At 41.9% G+C, this 24,967-nt stretch overlaps 1 pseudogene; it reads left to right on the top strand.

Annotated features, from left to right (window-relative positions):
* Positions 1-23,899: 23,899 nt before the first annotated feature.
* On the top strand, positions 23,900-24,450 carry LOC149186071 (uncharacterized; annotated as a pseudogene).
* Positions 24,451-24,967: the final 517 nt, after the last annotated feature.

Here is a 24,967-nt window from a genome sequence, read left to right as displayed (position 1 = left end):
GGTTCCCGACCGGGTGGGTATCCCCCTTGTTGTTGACCCGATTTCAGGGCCCTCAACAGGACCCGAAAAACTGCTAAAAATAGTAAGTTGTGCTACAATTAAGGAAACTGAAAATGCTGAGAAAGACAATGGTGGGGGTCCAGGTGGACTTGGAAGGTGGCCACCAATATCCACCTGGATCATTCCTCCCCCCTTAGGAAGCAATGGTCCCCATTGCGTTGAGTTCCTCCATGAGATGAGGAAACTTCTGCTGAACTTGTTCCCTGGTGAGCCACTTGCCCTGCTGAAGGAGTTGGCCTGCTTTGACAACTCGATACAGTTGGATATTCTGTTGGCGAGTGTTCTTGATCTGTGTGTCCATGATCCGATCAGTTGCAGCTTGTTCCATGCAATCTGGATTTCATTCTGTGGGTTTGAGCTGTTCTGCAATGTCGGATGTGTCTAGCAATGGTGGAAAGTATGGCCGAAGGCGGTCCACATTGAACACTAGGTGCAGGCCAAGGAATGGGGGAATGCTGAGCTCAAATGCATTGTTTCCCATAGCCTTAGTAATGGTGTAAGGACCATATCGGAGTGGTCTCAATTTCCGATAAGCTCCAGTAAGGCATTCCTTTTGCAAATGCAACCAGACTTTGTCGCCCACCTGAAACTTGTGTGGCACCCGATGTTGATCATGTCGCTGCTTGTACTTGGCATTTGATTTCTCAAGAATGTCATGGACCTGCTGGCGAATATGTTGGATGCGCTCAATGAAGCTAATGGCCTTATCTGTTTCGGACTGGACATGAGCTGAATTCATATGAGTAGCTGCAAGTGGCATGGCCACATCAATGGGGCATAGTGGCTGGAATCCCAAACCCACCTGAAAAGGGCTATGGCCAATGGAGCTGTGAAGAGCTCGGTTGTAGCTGTGCTGAACATAGGGGAGGCTCTCGTCCCATGTGCGTGGATGCTTTGAGTTATACATGCGCAGAATGTGCACAATCATCCTATTGACAACCTCTGTCTGGCCATCAGTTTGAGGATGGAAGGTTGTGGACTTCGTGAGTTTGGTGTCCAGCATTGACCAGAGACTGGACCAAAATGTGCTGAGAAACTGACTGTCCCGATCTGAGATGATAGACTGTGGGATCCCAAAGTGCACCCACACTCGTTCAAAGAAGAGTTTAGCAGTGGCTTCTGTTGTGATATTCTTCTTGCAGGCCACCATAATGGCCATCTTCGAGAACCTGTCGACGACCACAAAAACACAGTCATTTCCATGCTTAGTGGAAGGAAGGCCTGACATGTAATCCATGGAGATGGATTCCCAAGGTCGACTAGGGTAGGCAACGGGGTATAGAGGCCGTGCTTCTTAATGGCCGGTTTGGCAATGGCATAGGCAGTACATGATCGGATGTACTTCCCAACATCCTGTCGAAGATTCGGCCAATAGAAATAATTTTGCAGTACTGCCACTGTTTTCTCGACCCCGAAATGCCCAGCATCCCGACTGTAGTGTGCTTCCCAAATCATCTTGGCACGCTCGCTTGAAGGAACACAAAGGTGACTGAGGTGGCATAATAGGGCATCCTGGAGGTGAAAATCTGCAACCTGCCGACCCTCCAAGAGTGTCTGGTATGTGTGGCCGAATTCTGAGTCGCTTTTGTAGAGAGGTGGCCAATCAGAAGTCTCGTGCCCACAAGAGTTGAGCACGGTGGTTAACGCCATGATCGGTGGTCGACTGAGGCAATCTGCAACATTATTGGTGCTGCCCTTTTTATACTTGATATTCAAGTGAAACTGTTGCAGGTATGTAGACCACTTCTGATGGCGATCATTCTGCAATTTCCCTTGGGTCTGTATGAACTGCAAAGGTCGGTGGTCTATGTGGATGACCGTTTCCTTCCACAATATGTAATGCTTCCATTGTCGGCAGGCCTGTACAATGGAATACATCTCTTTATCATAAGTGGGGTACTTCCGGACTGTGTCTGAAAGTGTTTCACTGTGATATGCCACTGGATGTCCATGTTGAGTAAGGATTGCCCCAATAGCATAGTCAGAGGCATCTGTCTCGACCTCAAATGTTTGTTGTAAATCTGGTAACGCGAGCACTGGTGCCGTGCAGAGGCGATCCTTCAACTCCCTGAATGCCTTCTGTTGAGATTCAGACCAAAATAATTTTGCTTTCTCCCCGCCCTTGGTGACTTGACTCAAGAGCCAAAAAATATGAGAAAACCCCAACACAAACCTGCGGTAGAAGTTGGCAAGACCTAGAAAGCTGCGGAGCTCTGTTAGAGTGGTTGGAGAGGGCCAATCCCGAATGACTTGGATCTTGGCTGGATCGACATGCACCCCCTGTTCATCAATGATGTATCCCAGATACTGAACCTGGGTCATGCCAAAAGTGCATTTCTCCAAATTGGCACATAGCTTGTGTTGCCGCAGTGTTTGGAGAACCTGTCGGATGTGGTGGAGGTGCTCTTCCCAACTCTGGCTGAAGATCAGAATGTCATCCAAGTATACTACTACAAAGGAGTTGGTGAATGGCCGCAAGATGTCATCCATTAGCCTCATAAAGGTTGCAGGAGCATTCGTCAATCCGAAAGGCATGACCAACCATTCGAAGAGGCCCTCCTTGGATTTGAAGGAAGTCTTCCACACATCGGAGGGTTCGATTGGTACCTGGTGATATCCCGACTTCAAGTTGATCTTGCTGAAATATTTCGCCCCCTTTAATTGGTCTAGGAGGTCATCAATCCGCGGGATCAGGTACCTATTACGGACAGTGATCTTGTTCAGCGCCCGATAGTCAATATAGAGTCTCCACGTCCCATCCTTCTTTTGTACCAACATGATCGAGCTCCCACAGGGCGATGAACTCGGACGGATGTGACCTTTCTGCAGGAGCTCCTGAATCTGCCTCTTGATTTCATCGTTCTCCAGAACGGAGCGCCGATAAATTGGTCCATTGGGTAGCGGCGCACCTGGGGTCAGATCGATGGAGTGCTTGACTTGACAGTGCAGAGGAACCCTTGCCGGGGAGGTGAAGATGTCCTCGTACTCCTCCACAATCTTGTCCATCTGTAGTTGTCGTGAGGAGGGGCCCTGTTTGGAGGCCGCGGCCACTGTCTTCTTCTTTCCTTGAGGGCGTATCATCAGGAAAACAAATTTCCTAGTTTTGGAAATGATCTTACTGCATTGTTTTGCAGTAATCAAAGAGAGGGCGGCAGGTGGTGCTACCTCTGGTATCCTGAACAACTTATTTCCCATTGTAATAATAACAGCACGGAGCCTTGATTCATACACAGCATGTCATTTCCACAAGTATGGTTGTCCTAGTAATACATCACAAACTTCAAGGGGAGCAATGTCACACAATACCTCATCCGTGAAGGGCTTGATGTTGTATGGAAGGCGACACTGCTGGCTCACGCGAAGATCTCGTCCTTGGTGAAGCCACCCAATGGTGTATGGTTGTGGATGTGCTGTGGTCGGTAAGCCCAACCGCTTCACGACCCCTGCCGAAATGAGGTTCTTTTGACTCCCGCTATCAACAATGAACTGTATCGAGGAGCCCTTTACCCACATCTGGGAGTGGAAGAGACGCTCCTCCTCCTCTGGATCTTCGGGTTCATTTTTCTGGATCTTTGTGGTAGCAACAGTGGCGCTGGGGTCCGCATCAATGATCTGCTTCCCTTTTTCATACCCCTTATCGGGTTCTGACTCAGAGTCGGAACATGCATCTGATTCTGAAACCTTTAGCTCAGCCACCAGTGACTGCTTGGCCCGACACTCACTTGTGTTGTGAGTGGAGCTCTTATGGAACTCGCACCATTTTCCAGTGTCCTTTCTCGGCTTCGCGGCGCTGTTCTTTGCTTGCAGCTTCGGCTGGTTATCTTGGGCTGTCCCGCCTTGGCTTTTTCCTTTGTTCTGTGGTTTAGGGGAACCTTTCCCCTGCTTTGGATTCACAGATCCAAAGTCTCGCTTCTTTTGTTTAAACTTCTGCTCGACCTTGACGGCATACCGGTATGCTGTGCCAAGCGAGGGGATGTTTAGGAATTGTATTTCTTCCTGGATGTACTTGTGCAGGCAGCCACGGTATTTGAGTATCAAATGTTGCTCCGAATCCTTGATACCCAACTTTGTGCGAAGGGTATGGAAAAGATTGGTGAACTCCGACACGTCTTGGTCCCTTCCCTGCCGCAGCGTGGTCCACTTTATGTATTCATCCTCATAGCTCCCGACAGGGTAGTACTGCTCCTTGATGGCATCCCGGAACGAATCCCAGGTGGGTGCGGCTGAAAATAGTGAGCCAGTAATTTCATCCTTCTACTCGCAGTAGGTTTCGCACCAGTCCTTGACGTGGGGGGCTGCTTTGAGGAGAGCAAAAACAATCTTTTCCCGACTCGAAAATTCATGAACAGAAAAATAACCCTCTAGCAGATTTAACCATTTATCTACGGCATCTGCATCTATTTGACCCTCGAATATGGGGATTTCAAAATTAACTTGTACCTTAAAGGGTGTGGCGTTTCCAGAGTAGCTGCTGGAAGCCGATGTGTTGCTTCTGGGTAGCCGCTGAAGGATCTGAGCAAAACTGTCCATCATCGCATTCCGTTGTCGCTCGAGGGCTTCTTCGAGCAAGATTTTGATGGGATCTCCTGCCCCCTCGTCTTTCTTCTCGTCCGCCATGGGAGGCCGTCGGGATTTGCGAGGCTGGTCTTGCAAAGGTTCAACCAGTTCAAGCCCTAACTCCTTATATCTCGACCTTGTTGGGGACATGCAAAGAAAAACAGAGAAAAAGCAGACCACTCTGATACCACTGATCCGGATTTAAACAGGAACACAACAAATTATAGAGATAACCATATACACAAAGATGCAGCGGAAATAATACTTCATTTCATTAATGGAAAATACTGAAATATGCTTACAATCAGAAATGGAAATAAACCAGCTAGGGCGATGGTAGCTTATCTCTAAGAAGAGATGTGATGGCTACATGCCTCTGAACTGTGTTACAATGAGGCTCGAAGGCCTATTTATTGTTGAGAAACAATGGAAAACCCTTAACATTCCAAAACCTAACCCTAGGAGATTAAACGCCAAACTATGGGCCCCGTTTGGGGGTAAGTTGGTACATCAACTTCCCGGGGTCGTAACTTTGGCACATGATCTCCATTTGACGCGTACAATAGCTCATTAGAAAGATCTATCCGAGCACTATCATTGTTGGAACGGGCCCCGGATTCCCCAAAAAACGTCGTTTAGGGCCTCAAAACGGCTCTGGAAGTTCAGGACCCGAAAAACTGCTAAAAATAGTAAGTTGTGCTACAATTAAGGAAACTGAAAATGCTGAGAAAGACAATGGTGGGGGTCCAGGTGGACTTGGCAGGTGGCCACCAATATCCACCTGGATCATCCATCCACCGATATTCAGCTGTAGCAATCAGGCAAACATATAAAAAAAACACCGATTTCTGAACACAATAGAACTGGGTTTTCATAACTTCTGAATCGATTTAACTCACCTCTATCAAGTACGATTATTCTTACCAACGCTAGAAATGTCAATCCATTTTCATTCCAGAGTAGTTCTACTCTGCAAGACAATTCATGAAAACACCCACAGATTTCTGCAATTTCCTATTACTTCAATTCACGATTTTTGGGCATATTAGAGCTGAGCTTCAGCAAACTTCTGAATCGAATTCAACAAATTCAAATTACCTCTGGAAATACCCTGCGTCCTTCACTAAAACATTCAATCGATTCCTTCACGTGAATCTGGGACCCAACAATTAAATTCGTCTTATTTGAATTCCAAATAGAATAACCAGTGTTTGAAACAACACCTTACATTTTCTACATCTCATCTGAAACACAAGTCGACTTTTGAAAACTCCCCTCTGCACATCTGCATTAAACAATTACTATTTCATCGATTCAGGACAAACAGAATCCTGACAAATTCTGCGTCTGCGTTCAACAATCTTTGACAATCCAACCGCTTGAGTGTTGTTGGGTATCTTTCTATCACTATGGCTCGCTCACCTGTAGTGGATCAACACAATTTAACTTGGATTCTGTTTCAAATCTTGATTCTCCAATCGACCGATCCCAACCTGCGACTTATAAAACATTCAAACATATGTCATAATGAAATGCAATCTTTAATTTCATAACACTGGGTTTAATATCCACTATTCAGTTATGCACAAGATTAAGTTCTTGTGGCTACACGCATTCTGCAATCGATCCACTATTTGACATACCCGAATCTGCATTTACCATAAGGAGATTAACACATTCAACTATCACCCCACATCACCATATTATATGGGTTTATAACTGTGATACCAGATATATAATATCTGAAGGTCGATTTCAGCGAAGGTGCTTTCAGTTTTCAGTGTTCTCTAGAAGGTTCACTGACTAAAATTGTAATTCTCGCATACAATGTTTCCACATTACAACTGATCCATGCGCCCCCATTATTATTCCACAGGAATTAACACACTAATTAACCAGCAAATTGAATCCTAGCAAATTCATCATTTCAACTCTTAACACAGAAATTGACCCATACACGAATCAACCAAGTTAAGGCTCATAGCTCAAATCCAACACTTTCATAAAAATGAACTTACTTACAGTAACATTTTTCCGTGGCCTGATTTACAATTCATTGGCCCTTACAAACTGCTCGAAGGCTTCCAAGGATAAACCCTTGCTCACTTCTCACACTCTTCAGCTATTCAAGTATCCTTCTCCTCTCAAAAATCCCTCATATTTATACATAGATAATGCATTTAATTCACTCAAAATATCTCTCCACCTAATCCTTGACTAATCTATATTTTAGGTGTGGACTCAAAAAAGTCCTATACATAGAATTCCTAATCTCTAATTTTGCTCCTAAACTATTTCTCTCATATCCTTTTATTAACAAAAGAATATTTACAAAATCCTCACTTTTCCGAATTATCTCTTATTTTATTAAAAATAACAAATTAATTAATAAAATAATAAAAATGTCACACCCCCCTTTTATCACATATTTACAAATGAAAAATGGCCTTGATGCTCCTGCATGATACACCCAACATTAAAATTAATCACGATCGCCTGATCATGTGTTCAGATCTGTGTATGCCTGGATCCCATATCTTGTGCTGCAACTTCCCACTTGTCGCTGCTTCTTTCTGATGTTCTTCTCCAGGTCTCCATACTTTACGCTGCATTGCCCCACTGGCTGTGCTCTCGCAATATTTTGTTGTCTTTCTCTTGCTACTTCTTCTTTGTTTTACTGCTGCTGGCCTCTTCCGGGATACTTTCATCATCATCCGCCTCATCAGTTCAATTTCTTTGTCTAACAGATTTTCTCCAGCATCTTCAATAAGACCTGTACTCCCAAAACCATTGTTAGAATAAAAAACATAAGGCTTCAGTGCCCCCATAGATATTGTTGCTGTCAGTGTTGCCTCAGCTGCCACTTCCCCGATTGTTGATAACATTGGTTTTACTCCTGCAGATGTCACCCCACATGTTGCTGCCTCCCAAACTTCCTGTCCCTCTGCAACATTCTTTTTCTCGTCATCTACAATTCCATCAACATGCTGTAATTTAACTCCAGCATAACCTTCATCTTCCTCTTCGACAATCTTCAGTAATTTTGCATCACCATCTTGATTGATTCTAGCAATCAAATCAAGTTCTTCCAACACTGTAGCTTCATCCTCTATCACTGTAGCAGTTCCAAAATTTTGTCCACTAGTCTTCTCTTGGCTCTACAGACAAGCCAAATTTTCCTTGTCACCCATAGTAACAAGCCTCGGCTCATCTTCTTTCTGCAACTGTTCACCTCCTTCCAAGACAATTCCAAATAATGGACTTTCTTCTACATCACCTGTAAACACAATCAAATTGTCAGCTTCAAAATCACAAGACCCAATGGTCTCACTTGTTCATCTGCAGCTCCAAGTCTTTTTTAGGACTCAGAAAATCTTCACTGGCTTTCTCCTCTGAGTTCCTTCCCAACTCCTTTGTCAGCACATCAGTATGCTGATTTGTATTCACCATGAGACTGTCAGCTAGTCTTGCCTTCTTACCATCTTCTGCTTCATCACTGTCCTTCATGAAAACTTCCCTGCCTTGCTTCCTCGACAAATTAACCTGTGCATAAGTCCTTTGTCTCTCCAATTCTCTTCTCTGAAGATCTAGTTTCCTATACAATTTAACAATTTCATTAGGAGTAGAACTTGGAAACTTCACACAATTTTCCATACCTTCACCAACTTTTGACCAATCATTAGCTGGTCCAACATTCTGATTAGACTCCTTCATCTTCATTTCCTCCTGAGATCTTGCCATCTCATCATCGATCTGAACATTCTTCAGATTCAACTCTTCTTGAACAAACTCTAAAGCTTGCTCATCTCCCTGGGTTGTACCTGCAAACATACACAACTCATTGGTTTTAAAACCACAAGACTTTTCAGTCTCGACTGCTTCCTTCAACACTTCCCTTTGATCAGATCTGCATGTGTAATCTTCAAATTCCATCTCTGGCTCAAGAACTCTAAGTTCCTTCTTCAATAAGGCAATCACAATTTGCCTCAACTTCATCTGCAATGGTTTCCAAATTACTCTCTTTCCCTTCAGTGGAAAGATCCATCCTCCATTCTGATTTTCCTGCCTTGCAGCCATTCTTCTAGTACCTGCAATTGTACTTTCATTACTGCAATCTCTTTTTCTCTGACCTCATCAGTCATCTCACCTATGTGGCATTCCTATGAACCTTTTTTCTGATCCTCCATGATCATTTCTTTCATCAGTTGTTCGTTCACCATGAGTTGCACTAGCCTCTGCAACAACAAGCTCTCCTGCTGCCACCGCTTACCTCACCAAGCTCTCCTCACTCAATATTTTGGTAAGTACTGGTTCACTGCCTCTAGAACCTCTTGAGCATTCTCCTTTGCTCTCTCTCTAGGCTATCTCTTCAACTCACTTTTCTCTTTAGGACACTGCAATTGTCCTCCCTATCCAGCCTTCAGCTGAATATCAGGTTCACTGCCATCATCTTCTCTGCAACCATAAACTTCAATCATAAATTTCAAATCAAAAAAATCATCTCACCTTTAAGATCCTGCATGATCTGTCTTCTTTCCACTTCTGCAATCTTCTTCACTGCATTTGTGTAGCTTGCATATCAAATTTAAAAATCTGATCTTCTTTTCAATCATTCATCACACATTCAAAGAAACACACTTTAGTTCTCAACTGTACTCATTCAAAAAAACAAACATCTTCAACAGAGCATTCCAGCTCTGATACCAAAAATGACGCAAGGCTCTACCCTTCTTAACCCAGAATGTTTACTCCATGTGCATATAAAAATGATCTCAGCATTTTCCCAAATCAAAAACCTCAACAGTTAGCAAATTCACACAATACCATTATCATGCGGAAGCCCTTCAACATAAAACCCATAAACTCACCCATCACTTTCCATTTGATTTATTTCAATGCCTGTGTTATCAAAACGCTGTCCATTCTCCAACTCAAGCTCTGACTTTAACATTTTCATCAAACCTCAACGCTGACCCATACAGTCACTTACCTTCCTCACAGATATTTAATTGCACCGCTCATCCAAAGCTTCCATGTTTCTGAAGAGACTGCACCTATCTCTCTTTGCTTACCCAGCTTCTCCATCCATCTGAACTCCTGCAACGAATGTCCAACTCAGCTTTTAACACTGCCAATACATCGACTTTCAGTGTCGCTGGTTAACACTTCTCAATCTACGCTATCGAATTCATATTTATTACATCAACCGACAATCTTTTATCAATACTACAAACACTGTATGTCATGTACTCTGTTTCCAGACTCTGTCCACCGATATTCAGCTGTAGCAATTAGGCAAACATAGCAAAAAAACCCTGATTTCTGAACACAATAGAATTGGTTTTTCATAACTTCTGAATCGATTTAACTCACCTCTATCATGTACAATTATTCTTACCAGCATTGGAAATGTCATTCCATCTGCATTCTAGAGCAGTTCTACTCTGCAAGACAATTCATAAAAACACCCACAGATTTCTGCAATTTCCTATTACTTCAATTCACGATTTTTGGGCATATTAGAGATGAGCTTCAACAAACTTCTGAATTGAATTCAACAGATTCAAATTACCTCTGGCAATACCCTGCGTCCTTCACTAAAACATTCAATCGATTCCTTCACATGAATCTGGGACCCAACAATTAAATTCGTTTTATTTGAATTCCAAATAGAATAACCAGTGTTTGAAACAACGTCTTACGTTTTCTACATCTCAGCTGAAACACAAGTCGACTTTTGAAAACTCCCCTCTGCACATCTGCATTAAACAATTATTGTTTCATCGATTCAGGACAGACAGAATCCTGACAAATTCTGCGTCTGCGTTGAGCAATCTTTGACAATCCAACCACTTGTGTGTTGCTGGGTATCTTTCTAGCACAATGGCTCGCTCACCTGTAGTGGATCAACACAATTTAACTTGGATTCTATTTCAAATCTCGATTCTCCAATCGACCGTTCCCAACCTGCGACTTATAAACATTCAAACATATGTCATAATGAAATGCAGTCTTTAATTTCATAATGTTGGGTTTAATATCCACTATTCAGTTATGCAAAAGATTAAGTTCTTGTGGCTACACGCATTCTGCAATCGATCCACTATTTGACATACCTGAATTTGCATTTACCATAAGGAGATTAACACATTCAACTATCAACCCACATCACCGTATTATATGGGTTTATAACTATGATACCAGATATCTAATATCTGAAGGTCGATTTCAGCGAAGGCACTTTCAGTTTTCAGTGTTCTCTAGAAGGTTCACTAACTAATATTGTAATTCTCGCATACAATGTTTCCACATTACAATTGATCCATGCGCCCCCATTATTATTCCACAGGAATTAACGCACTAATTAACCAGCAAATTGAATCCTAGCAAATTCATCATTTCAACTCTTAACACAGAAATTTACCCATACACGAATCGACCAAGTTAAGGCTCATAACTCAAATCCAACACTTTCATAAAAATGAACTTACTTACAGTAACATTTTTTCGTGGCCTGATTTACAATTCATTGGCCCTTACAAACTGCTCGAAGGCTTCCAAGGAGAAACCCTTGCTCACTTCTCACACTCTTCAGCTATTCAAGTATCCTTCTCCTCTCAAAAACCCCTCATATTTATACATAGATAATGCATTTAATTCACTCAAAATATCTCTCCACCTAATCCTTGACTAATCTATATTTTAGGTGTGGACTCAACAAAGTCCTATACATAGAATTCCTAATCTCTAATTTTGCTCCTAAACTATTTCTCTCATATCCTTTTATTTAACAAAAGAATATTTACAAAATCGTCACTTTTCCAAATTATCTCCTATTTTATTAAAAATAACAAATTAATTAACAAAATAATAAAAATGTCACACCCCCCCTTTATCACATATTTACAAATGAAAAATGGCCTTGATGCTCCTGCATCAATAAAGGAGATGGACATCTCTATGAGGAAACGAGGGTTTCCTATAGCTGGGAGTGTAGGAGGCATAGTGATAAATCAAACTTGATCAAGGACCAATTGGATATAATATCAATATCCTATCCTTCTCTCCCCTTAGGCCTTCCCATGTGGTGCATTTATATCACCCCAAAATAATTGTTTCAGTTGGGATACAGTTAGGCCACGCACTCATGTAGGTGGGCTTCCAGTGTAACTCGTAAACCCCATCCATAAAATAGGGATTTTATATTTTTAATATTTCAAATTATATATGTGGGTTAGGTATCTTTGGACCCACATGTGCATGCGCTTTTTGAAGGAAAAAGTCACGTATGGAATTTAAAATAATGTTTTTTAGTAAATGGACCAAGTCTGAAGGGAAAGAGTTACCCAAGGCCATGACTCAGAGCATCAAGTATAAAAGGGTGATAAATGATGCTATAACACCATATCCTTCAATGGCTACCCATGGGTGACACATCTCCTTCCAACAGCTACTCTAGAAGCCCCACACCCTTTAAGGTACAAGTTAACTTTTACATCCCCATATTTGAGGGCCAGATAGATGCGAACACCATAGATAAATGGTTAAATATGTTAGAAGGATATTTTTTTGTTCATGATATTTCCAGTTGAGAAAATATTACCTTTTCAATTCTCAATGTCGCCCCCCACATCAAGGACTCATTGGAAACCTATTGTGATAAGAAGTATGAAATTACACCATCACTATTTTCGGTCACAGCAACTTGGAATTCATTCCGAGACACCATCAAGGAGAAGTAATACACTCTTGGGAGCTATGAGGATAAATACATAAAGTGGACCATGTTGTGGTAGGTAAGGACCAAGACATGTCAGAGTTTACCAATTTTTTTCATACCTTTTCCACAAAGTTGGGTATCAAGGATTCTGAGAAACATTTGGTACTCAAGTACTGCGGCTACCTACATAGGTACATCCAGGATGAGATGGAGTTCCTAGACATCTCCTTTCTCTGCAAGACATGCTGATATTCTATCAATATTGAGAATAAGTTTAAATAGAAAAAGTGAGACTTTGGATTTGTGAATCCAAAGCAAGGGAAAGGCGCCCCCAAACCGCAGAGCAACGGGAAAATCCAAGGTGGGGCAACCCAGGATAACCCGCTGAAGCCGCAAGAATAGAACAACACCACGAATACAAACAGGGACACAGGAAAGTGGTGTGAGTTCCATAAGAGCTCCACTCACAACACAAGTGAGTGTCTGACCAAGTAGTCACTAATGGCTGAGCTAAAGGCTTTTGAGTTAAATGCATGTTTCGACTCTGAGCCAGAACCCAACAAGGGGAATTACAAATGGAGGTAGATCATTGATGCGGAGCCTAGTGCAACTATGGCCACCACCAAGATCTAGAATATTGAGCTTGAATATCTAGAGGAGGGGGAATGCCTATTCCCCTCACAGATGTAGGTGAAGGGTTCTCTGCTACAGTTCATTGTCGACAGCAAGAGCCAAAAGAACCTCATTTCAATAGAGGTCGTGAAGCGGCTGGGCATACCTAATACATCACATCCACAACTGTACATCATCAGATGGCTTCACCAAGGACAAGATCTTCGTGTTAGCCAGCAATGTCACCTTCCCTATAGCATCAATCCCTTCACAAATGAGGTAATGTCTGATGTTTCTTCTCTTGAAGTTTGTGATGTATTATTAGGAAAATCATACTTGTGGAAGCGACATGTTGTATACGATTCTAGACCCCACTATATTATTATTTATTTGGTTAGTAAGTTATATAGGATACTGGAGGTAGCCCCACTTACTGCCATCTCTTTGATCTGTGCTAAGAAATGTAGTAAGATCATCTCCCAGACTAGGAAATTTGTTTTCTTTCTGATTCACTCTCAAAGTAAGGGGAAGATCATAGCCACATCCATGGCCCCTAGGAAGGGTTCCTCCATACAGTAGAAGCATGTTGATACAGTCATGGAAGAATACAAGGACATCTTCTCCTCACCCATAGGGGTACCCTTGCACTGTGAGGTCAAGCATTCGATCGATCTGACTCCCGAAGCACCTCTACCCAATGATCTAATATTTCACCACTCCATTATGGAAAATGAAAATATCAAGCGGAAAATCCAAGAGTTGCTGCAAAATGGGCACATTTGACCAAGTTCCTTGCCTTGTGGGAGCCTGATTGTACTTGGACAGAAGAAGGATGGGACCTGGAGGCTCTTCACTGATTATCGGGCACAAAACAAAATCATTGTCAAGAAGTGGTATCCAATCCTACATATTGATGACCTTCTAGACAAACTCAAGGGAGCCAAGTATTTTAGCAAGATCGATCTAAAGTCTAGCTATCACCAGGTTCTAATAGAGCCTATAGATGTATGGAAGACCACTTTCAAATCGAAGGAATGCCTTTTTGAATGGTTGGTTATGCCCTTCGGGTTGAAAAAATCCCCTGCTAATTTTATGAGTCTAATTGATGACATCTTGTGACCCTTCACCAACTCATTCATGGTTTTTTATCTGGACAACATCCTCATGTTCAGCAAGAGTTGGGAAGAAAACTTTCAACACATTCGACGGGTTCTTCAAACCCTTCAGAAACACAAACTGTGTGCCAACTTGGAGAAATACACCTTTGGCATGAGCCAAGTCCAATATTTGGGTTACATCATAGATGAGCATGGCGTGCATGTGGATCTAACTAAGATCCAAGTCATTCAGGATTGACCAACCCTCACCACTATAATGAAGCTTTGCAACTTTTTGGGCCGTGCAAATTTTTATCGAAGGTTCATGTTGGGATTCTCCCATATCACTTGGCATTTGAGTCAAATTACTAAGGGTGGGGCAAAAGAAATTTTTTCTTGGTCCTAGTCCCAACATAAGGTGTTCGTTGAGTTGAAGTACTGACTCTTCTCTTCATTGATACTCACACTGCCAGACCTGCAACATCCATTTGGAATCGAGACAGACACCTTAGACTATGCTATTGGTGTAGTCCTCACCTAGCATGGGCATCTAGTGGCCTATCATAGTGAGACACTTTCTAATATATTTTGAAAGTACCCCACCTATGATAAAGAGATGTATTCCATCATGCAGTCTTGCCATAAATGGAAGCAATACATTCTAGGGAAGGAGACAGTCGTCCACACTGATCACCGACCTCTTCCATTTATACAAACATAAGGGAAGTTGTAGAATGATTTCCATCAGAATTTGTCTACATATCCGCATCAATTCCACTTGAACATTAAATACATAAAGGGAAGCACCAATAATGTTACAGACTGCCTCAGCCGAACCCCAATTGTAACACTGACTACTGTTCTCAACTCTTGTGGCAACGAGACCTCTGAATGGCCACAACTATACAAAAATGATCTAGAGTTTGCCTCCACATACTAGATGCTACTATATGGAAAGCAAGATCTACATTTCCACCTCCATGATGCATTATTATGCTACTTGGGCCACCTTTGTGTTCCTTCAAAAAAGTATGCCAAGATGATTTGGGAGGCGCACTACAATTGGGTTGCAGGACACTTTGGTGTGAAGAAAATTGTGGTTGCACTACAAAAGTACTTTTATTGGCCCAAAATCTGACAAGATGTTGGGAAATATGTCAGATCCTGCATTGCCTGTGCCATCACCAAGCCAACCATCAAGAAACAAGGCTTGTACACTCTTTTTCCTACCCCCAGCCAATCGTGGGAATCCATATACATGGATTATATGTCTGGCCTCAGTTGTACCAAGCATGGTAATGAATATGTATTTGTGATCATGGACACATTTTCTAAGATGGCTATATTGGCGGCCTACAAGAAGAGTATCACAGCAGAGGAAACTTCCAAATGCTTCCTTGAATGAGTATGGGTACATTTTGGGATCTCGCGGACCATTATATGATATTGAGATAGTGGGTTCCTAAGCACATTCTGGTCAAGCCTCTGGACACTATTGGACATCAAGCTCACCAAGTCGATTTCCTTCCATCCCAGACTGATGGTCAAATGGAGGTTGTCAATAGGATGATAGTGGACATACTCTGCATGTACAATTCCAAGCATCCAGGAACCTGGGATGAGAGTCTTCCCTATGTGCAACACAATTATAATAGAGCTCTCCATAGCTCGAATAGTCCCAGTTGCTTTCAAGTGGGTCTAGGATTTCAACCATTGTATCTCATTGATGTTGCCATGCCTCATGCAACTACACAAACAAAATCTACACATTTATTGTCTAAGGCTGATAAAGCGACTATTTATTGAATGCATCCAACACATCTGCCAGTAGGTTCATGACATCTTGGATAAGTCAAATGCCAAGTACAAGCAGTGACATGATCAACATCGTGTGCCACACAAGTTTTAGTTGGGCAACAAAGTTTGGTTTCATTTGCAGAAAGAATTCCTTATCGGAGCCCATCGAAAGCTCAAACCACTCTGATATGGTCCTTACACGATTACCAAGATTGTGGGAGACAATGCTTTTGAGCTCAACATTCCCCCATTCCTTGGCATACACCCAATGTTTAATGTGGACTACCTTCAACCATACTTCCCACCATTACTGGACACATCAGACATTGCAAAACAACTCACACCAACAGAGTTAAACCCAAAATGCATGAAATAGGCCACAACTGATCGAATTATGGACACATAGGTCAAGAACACTCACCAGCAAAAGATCCAACTATATCAGGTTATCAAAGTTGGCCAGCTCCTGCACTAAGGCAAGTGGCTCACTAGGGACCAAGTTCAACAGAAGTTTCCCCATCTCATGGAGGCACTCAACGCAATGGGGACCATTTCTTCCTAAGGGGGGATAATCGATCTAGGTGGATGTTGGTGGCCACCTGCCTATTCCACTTGGACACCTACCACTGTCTCTTTCAGTTTTTCAATTTCCTTAATTGTAGTATAGTTTACTATTTTTGGCAATTTTTTGGGTCCCGAACTTCCAAAGCCATTTTGAGGCCACAAATGACTTTTTTTGGGAAAACCAAGGCCAACATTGGTCTTTTACCAATGTTTGTCACTCGTAATTTGTAGTCCTCGGATAGATCTTTCCAACAAGGTATTGTTCCCATCAAACGAAGATCGTATTCCAAAGTGACAACCCCGAGAAGTTGATATACCAATTTACCCAAATGAGGCCCATAGTTGATCCAAGTGGATATTGGTGGCCACCCGCCAAGTCCACGTGGACCCCCACCATTGTTTTTTCAGCTTTTCAGTTTCCTTAATTGTAGCACAGTTTACTATTTTTAGCAATTTTTTGCATCTTGAACTTCCGGAGTCGTTTTGATGCCATAAATGACGTTTTTTGGGAAATTGGGAGTAACATGGGTCCATGGACCGATGTTTCTCTTCCCAAAGTTTTAGTTCTCAGATAGATCTTTCTGACGAGATATTGTGAGCGTCAAACGGAGACCATATGCCAAATTTACAACCCTGAGAAGTTGATGTACCAATTTACCCAAACGGGGCCCACAATTTGGCGTTTCATTTTCTAGGGTTAGGTTTTTGGATGTTTAGGGTTTTCCATTATTTCCCAACAATAAATAGGCCTTCGAGCTTCATTGTAACATAGTTCAGAGGCATGTAACCACCACATCTCTTCTCAGAGATAAGCTACCATCACCCTAGCTGGTTTATTTCCATTTATGTTTGTAAGCATATTTCAGTATTTTACATTAATGAAATGAAGTATTATTTCCACTACATCTCTGTGTTTATGGTTATCTCTGTAATTTCTTGTGTTCCTCTTTAAATCTAGATCAGTGGTATCAGAGCGGTCTGTTTTTTTCTCTGTTTTTCTTTGCATGTCCCCAACGAGGTCGGATATAAGGAGTTAGGACTTGACCTGGTCAAACCTTTACATGACCAGCCTCGCAAATCCCGACGGCCTCACATGGTGGATGAAAATAAAGACGAGGAGAGGGATATCCTATCAAAATCTTGCTCGAAGAAGCCCTCGAGCGACAAAGGAATGCAATGATGGACGGCTTTGCCCAGATCCTTTAGCAACTACCCAAGGGCAATGCATCGACTTCCAACAGCTACTCTGGAAACGCCACACCATTTAAGGTACAAGTTAATTCTGAAATCCCCATATTCAAGGGTTAGACAGATGCAGATGCTGTCGATAAAAGGTTAAATCTGTTATAGGGTTATTTTTCTATTCATGATTTTTCTAGTCGGGAAAAGATTATTTTCGCTCTTCTCAAGGCAGCCCCCCATGTCAAGGACTGGTGGGAAACCTATTGCGAGTAGAAGGATGAAAGTACAGGCTCACTATTTTCAGCCGCACCCACCTAAAATTCATTCTGGGATGCCATCAAGGAGCAGAACTACCCTGTCGGAAGCTATGAGGATCAATACATAAAGTGAACCACGCTGAGGCAGGGGAAGAACCAAGACGTGCCAGAGTTTACCAATATTTTCCATACCCTTCGCACAAAGTTGGGTATCAAGGATTCAGAGCAGCATTTGATACTCAAATACCATGGTTGCCTGCACAAGTACATCCAGGAAGAAATAGAATTCCTGAACATCTCCTTGCTCAGCACAACATACCGATAAGCTGTCAAGGTCGAGAAAAAGTTTAAATAGAATAAGAGAGACTTTGGATCTACGAATCTGAAGCAAGGGAAAGGTGCCCCCAAACTATAGAACAAAGGACAAAGCCAAGGTGGGGTAGCCCAAGACAACCCACTAAAGCTGCAAGCAAAGAACAATGCCGCGAAGCTAAAAAAGGACACAAGAAAGTGGTGTGAGTTCCATAAGAGCTCCAGTCACAACACAAGTCAGTGTCAGGCCAAGCATTCACTGGTGGCTGAGCTAAAGGTTTCAGAATCAAATGCATGTTCCAACTCTGACTCAGAACCCAACAAGGGGAATGAAAAAGGGAAGCAGATTATCGATGTGGAGCCCAACACCACCGTTGCCACTACGAAGATCTAGAAGCAGGAACCCAAAGATTTATAGGAGGAGGAGCATCTCTTCCACTCCTAGATCTGGCTAAAGGGCTCCCCGCTACAGTTCATTGTCGACAGTGGGAGCCAAAAGAAACTCATTTCGGTAGAGGTTGTGAAGCGGCTGGGCTTACTGACCACAACACATCCACAACCGTACACCATCGGGTGGCTTCACCAAGGACGAGATCTTCGCATGAGCCAGCAGTGTTGCCTTCCATACAACATCAAGACCTTCACGGATGAGGTATTGTGTGGCATTTCTCCACTTGAAGTTTGTGATGTATTATTAGGAGAACCATACTTGTGGAAGAAACATGCTGTGTATGAATAAAGGCCCCATGCTATTATTATTACTTTGGGAAATAAGTTGTATAGGATATAGGAGGTAGCACTACTTATCGCCATCTCTTTGGTTACTGCAAAACAATGTAGTAAGCTGATTTCCAGAACCGTGAAATTTGTTTTCCTGATGATACACCCTCAAAGAAAGAATAAGGCGGTGGCCACAACCTCTAGACAGGGCCCCTCGCATGACAACTACAGATGGACAAGGTCATGGAGGATTACGAGGACATCTTCACCTCCCCCGGAGGGGTTCCTTTGCACTATCAGGTTAAGCACACCATCGATCTGACCCCAAGTGCACTACTGCCCAATGGACCAATCTATTAGCACTCCGTTCTGGAGAATGATGAAATCAAGAGCCAAATTCAGGAGCTGCTACAGAAAGGTCACATCTGTCCAAGTTCATCACCCTGTGGGAGCCCGATTGTGTTGGTACAGAAGAAGGATGGGACTTGGAGACTCTGTATTGACTATCGGGTGCTAAGCAAAATCACTGTCTGTAATAGGTACCCAATCCCACTGATTGATGACCTCTTGGACCAACTGAAGGGGGGGAATATTTCAGCAAGATCGATTTGAAGTCAGGATATCACTAGGTACCAATCGAACCCTTCGATGTGTGGAAGACTGCCTTCAAAGCCAAGGAGGGACTTTTCAAATGGTTGGTTATGCCTTTCGGATTGATGAATGCTCCTACAACCTTCATGAGGCTAATGGACAACATCTTGCAGCCATTCACCAACTCATTTGTAGTGGTATACTTGGATGACATCCTGATCTTCAGCCAGAGTTGGGAAGAGCACCTCCAACACATCCGACAGATTCTCCAAACATTGCGGCAACACAAGTTATGTACCAATTTAGAGAAATGCACTTTTGGCATGACCCAGGTTTAGTATCTGGGATAAATTATTGATGAATAGGGGGTGCATGTGGATCCAACCAAGATCCAAGTCATTCGGTATTGGCCATCTCCAACCACTCTGACAAAGCTCTGCAACATTCTAGGTCTTGCCAACTTCTACCACAGGTTCGTGTTGGGATTTTCTCATATCACTTGGCCCTTGAGTCAAGTCACCAAGGGAGGAGCAAAAGAAAAATTCTTTTGGTCTAAATCTCAACAGAAGGCATTCACAGAGTTGAAAAATCGCCTCTTCTCGGCACCAGTGCTCGCATTACCAGACTTGCAGCAACCATTTGAGGTCAAGACAGATGCCTCTAACTATGCTATTGGGGCAGTCCTTACTCAACACGGGCATCCAGTGGCATATCACAGTGAGACACTTTCATACACAGTCCGGAAGTATCCCACTTATGACAAAGAGATGTATTCCATTGTGTAGGCCTGCCGACAATGGAAGCATTACATTTTGGGGAAGGAAACAGTCATCCAAATAGACCACCGACCCTTGCAATTCATACAAACCAAAGGGAAATTGCAGAATGATCGCCATCAAAAGTGGTCCACATACATGTAACAGTTCCATTTGAATATCAAGTATAAGAAGGGAAGCACCAATAATGTTGTAGATTTCCTCAGTCGACCACCGATCATGGTGTTAACCACCATGCTCAACTCTTGTGGGCACGAGACTTCTGATTGGCCACTTCTCTACAAAAGCAAACCAAAATTCAGCCACACATACCAGACACTCTTGGAGGGTCAGCATGTTCCAGATTTTCACCTTTAGGATGCCCTGTTATGCCACCTGGGTCACCTTTGTTTTCATTCAAGTGAGCGTGCCAAGATGATTTGGGAAGCACACTATAGTCAGGTTGTTGAGCATTTTCGGGTTGAGAAAACAGTGGCAGTACTACAAAAGTATCTCTATTAGCCAAATCTTTAACAGGATGTTGGGAAGTACATCATATCATGCACTGCCTGTGCCATTGCCAAACTAACCATCAAGAAGCAAGGCCTATATACCCTATTTCCTACCCCTAGTTGACCTTGGGAATCCATCTCCATGGATTACATGTCAGGCCTTCCTTCCACTAAGCATGGAAATCACTGTGTTTTTGTGGTCGTCGATAGGTTCTCGAAGATGGCCATTATGGTGGCCTGCAAGAAGAATATCACAGTAGAAGCAACTGCTAAACTCTTCCTTGAACGAGTGTGGGTACACTTTGGGATCCCACAATCTATCATCTCAGATCGGGATAGCAAGTTCCTCAGTACATTTTGGTCCAGTCTTTGTTCGATGCTAGACACCAAACTCACTAAGTCCACAGCCTTCCATCCTCAAACTGATGGCCAAACAGAGGTTGTCAATAGGATGATCGTACACATTCTGGACATGTACAACTCAAAGAATCCATGCACATGGGACGAGAGCCTCCCCTATGTTCAGCACAACTACAACTAGGCTCTCCATAGCTCAACTGGCCATAGCCCTTTTCAGGTGGGCTTGGGATTCCAGCCACTATGTCCCATTGATATGGCCATGCCATTTGCAGCTACTCACGCGGATTTGGTTCATGTCCAGTCCGAAACAAATAAGGAAAACAACTTCATTGAGCACATCCAACATATTCACCAGTAGGTTCATGACATTCTGGAGAAATCGAATGCCAAGTACAAGCAGCGACATGATCAACATCGAGTGCCACACAAGTTTCAGATGGGCGACAAAGTATGGTTGCATTTGTAAAAGGAGTGACTTATCGGAGCCTATCAGAAACTCAGACCACTCTAATATGGTCCTTACACCATTACTAAGGCTATGGGAGACAATGCATTTGAGCTCAGAATTCCCCCATTCCTTGGCCTGCACCCAGTGTTCAATGTGGACTACCTTCAGCCATACTTTCCACCATTACTAAACACATCCAACATTGTAGAATAGCTCACAACCACAGAGTTAAATGCAGATTGCATGGAACAAGATGCAACTAATCGAATCATGGACACACAGATTAAGCACACTCACCAGCAGAATATCCAACTGTATCGAGTTGTCAAAGCAAGCCAACTCCTTCACCAAGGCAAGTGACTCACCATGAACCAAGTTCAGTAGAAGTTTCCTCATCTCATGGAGGAACTCAATGCAATGGGGACCATTTCTTCCTAAGGGGGGAGGAATGATCCAGGTGGATGTTGGGCCTCACAATGGTCCCTATTTTCACTCCATTATTCACCAATATCTTCACATTTTACCTTCATGTCACCTCCATTCCACCTCCATATCATTCCATTTACCTCATTATTGGGTTATAACTATGCTTTTCCAAAGTTTATTAATTCTTAACATCGTTAAGTGAATTTATGGCTAAACTTTAGAAAATAATATGCTTATACTTATACCTAACAATTAGAATGAGTTTGTTGACATGTGTAGGTACAAAGGAAGCTTCCAGGGCATCTTTATGTGGCCTTGAATGATCAAATTCGAATTTGATAAGATAAGCCTCATGGAAAAGATCATGGAGAAAATCATGGACCTCATGGAGGAGATCATGGAGGATAGGGTTATGTGTCTAGATGGTTGAGAAATGTATGGAACTAAAAGAGAGATTAGTGGATCATCATTATGAGTTTGTTATCTCATCCTATTGTATAAATAGGAGTACCTCCTCCATTCCAAGGGGAGGACTCTTAGAGCATGTATCCAAACTTATGATGGAATAGAATAAAGCTTCATTTTACATATATTTCCATTATGTAGTTTTAGATTTAATTTTCCTTAATGTAGTATATGGAATAATTTGTCTTGTTCTTAAGAGAATTGAGCTCACTCTAAAAGGATGAGAGAAACATTTTATTTCATATTAGATCTTATTTCATTTACTTGTTTAGATGTTTGAGGATTTGTTTGTGATTGATGAATGAGTTTTAAATTAGAATCTAATCAGCATATGAGAGGACAACTAAGGGTCTAAGTTAGGCTCTCTCTCTCTATTTGATTTGCATGATAATTGAAATTCATTCTTTTGCTTTTATGTTTCAAGTATCATATGAGGAGATACCAAGAGTCTAAGTTAGGCTCTCTCTCCATTGATTTATATGGTAATTGAAATTCATTCTTTTGTTTTTATGTTTCAAGTCATTTCATTTCTTATGCTTATGAATGACTCTTAGTTTAGTTTGGATTAGTACATGAGAGGACAATCAAGAGACTAAGTTAATCTCTCTCTCTACTTGAATCTGAACAATAATTAAGTTCATTCTCTTGTCTTCATTTCAAGTTTTTAGTTTTATGTAATCAATGATTTCTCTATGATACTGTAGGGAAGGACAACCAGGACCGCCTTAGTTAGGAGCCTCTTCCCTTGCATATTGTATTGAATCTTAAATAATTTCGCTAGACATAGAGTTAGTTGCCTACTCTTGCATATATATTGTTGGCACTATCACAAGCTTACAAGTTTCCCTGGTTGATAATTTAATGCAGAAATTTAAGCCCAATAAATTTCCCAACATTTTGGCGCCGTTGCCGAGGATGGTGCTAAGGGATTAGGCATTAGAATTTAATTTAGTATTTATTTTTTTAGACAAAATAACTTGTGAGACCTGGTGACAGCAGGATCTTCACAAAGAAGTTTAAGTTTAAGTTTTTTGATGGTTTAGAGTTTAGCTAGTTTTAAATTTTGTCTTTTCAAAAACACCCCCCCGCATGAATAAAAACAAATCAAGTGATTAGTATGCTCTCTTCCTGCGCTTAGCGCGATCAGGAAGATCAAAAAATCTATTGATTTTGTTTAAATAAAAAAAACTCTTGCTGGAGAGCTAATTTGCAAAAAGACAATAAAGAATTTTGTGAAAAAAACATCTTTAAATTTTTAAGATGAAATTTAGTTTTTTAATTTTAGATTTAAAAAATAAAAAATAAAACATTTAGTTTTTCTTAGTTTTAGATTTAGTTTTCAATTTTAGATTTAAAAAAAAAAAATTTAAAAAAAAAAATTAATAAAAAAATATCCACCTTTTGCATTTCATTATTTATTCTTGTTGGGATTTCCTTGGCCTGGCCATCGATCCAGTGAAGGAACCTGTAATGCCCCGAGTTTCTTAGTTTCCAGCAATTGTATGCAATAAAATTCAATTGGTTGGGGATCGAATCCTCCTATCATCGCAAGTGCAGCGTCGGCGTCCTTCTTCTTGACAGCGAAAGGCAGCAAAATGAGGAAGGAGGACACAGTCAAACTCATTAGTGTAGAGGGTTTTGAATTCGTTATTGATCAGAAGGCAGCTCTTGTCTCCAACACTCTCAAGAATATGCTAACATCTACAGGGAGTTTCACGGAAACAACACTTCGAGAAGTCAGATTTCCCGAAATTAGTACTGTTGTTCTAGAGAAAGTTTGCCAATACTTTTATTGGTCTCTACAATATGCCAGCGGCAAAGAAACTGAATTTCATATTGAACCTGAAATTACTCTGGAATTGATGATGGAAGCGAATTATCTTCATACCTAGGTATTGGGTACTGTAGTTAATCTGAGAAATATTGGGGTGATGATATCTATGAATTAAAAATCTTAGTATCATTCCTAATCTCAGTGAATGAAGAGACATTTGATTTGTAAGTACCTGTTGCACTTGGGCTTTGAGATTGGAGAGGTGGACGATCTTCAGCCCGAGACTCAGGTCGAAAAAAAAAACTTAAAAGCAACCTCGAATTTCAGAAGGCCATCGCCCAGCAGCTGCCACGATTTGGCTCGATTTGTTCCCTATTGTTCCCTACTATCAATGTTAATGACTCTCACACAAGCTGCTTTGCTGATTTGGAAATCGTATTCAGTAGAGCGTAAATTCATTCTACCAGTAAGAACAAGAGGACCTCCTCACAATGGCGAAGAGAAAAATGGATCGAAGAAGAAGAACTTTCAAACCCTCGCCCGGATGGACCCTCCAACCTGAGGATTGATCTGTCTCAACTGATTATATGAGAACTATCAGGTTTCAATTCCTAAAATTAGGAGGAGATCGTGCCAAGATTCTCTAGCATGATCAAAGAATCCTGATTTTTCTGCATTGGTTGTTTCGATTTGATCTAGGGTTTAAGATGCTCAAGGTGTGGTAACCAACGAGTCGGAAGAAAAGAGGTGTCTTCATG

The sequence above is a fragment of the Pinus tabuliformis genome, chromosome 3_1 (genome assembly GCF_031772625.1).
Source record: "Pinus tabuliformis cultivar Carrire ecotype Pingquan chromosome 3_1, CPIR1, whole genome shotgun sequence".
Taxonomy (NCBI): Eukaryota; Viridiplantae; Streptophyta; class Pinopsida; order Pinales; family Pinaceae; genus Pinus; species Pinus tabuliformis.
The sequence above is the reverse complement of the archived record's forward strand: the minus strand, read 5'-3'. Positions and strand labels throughout refer to the sequence as shown.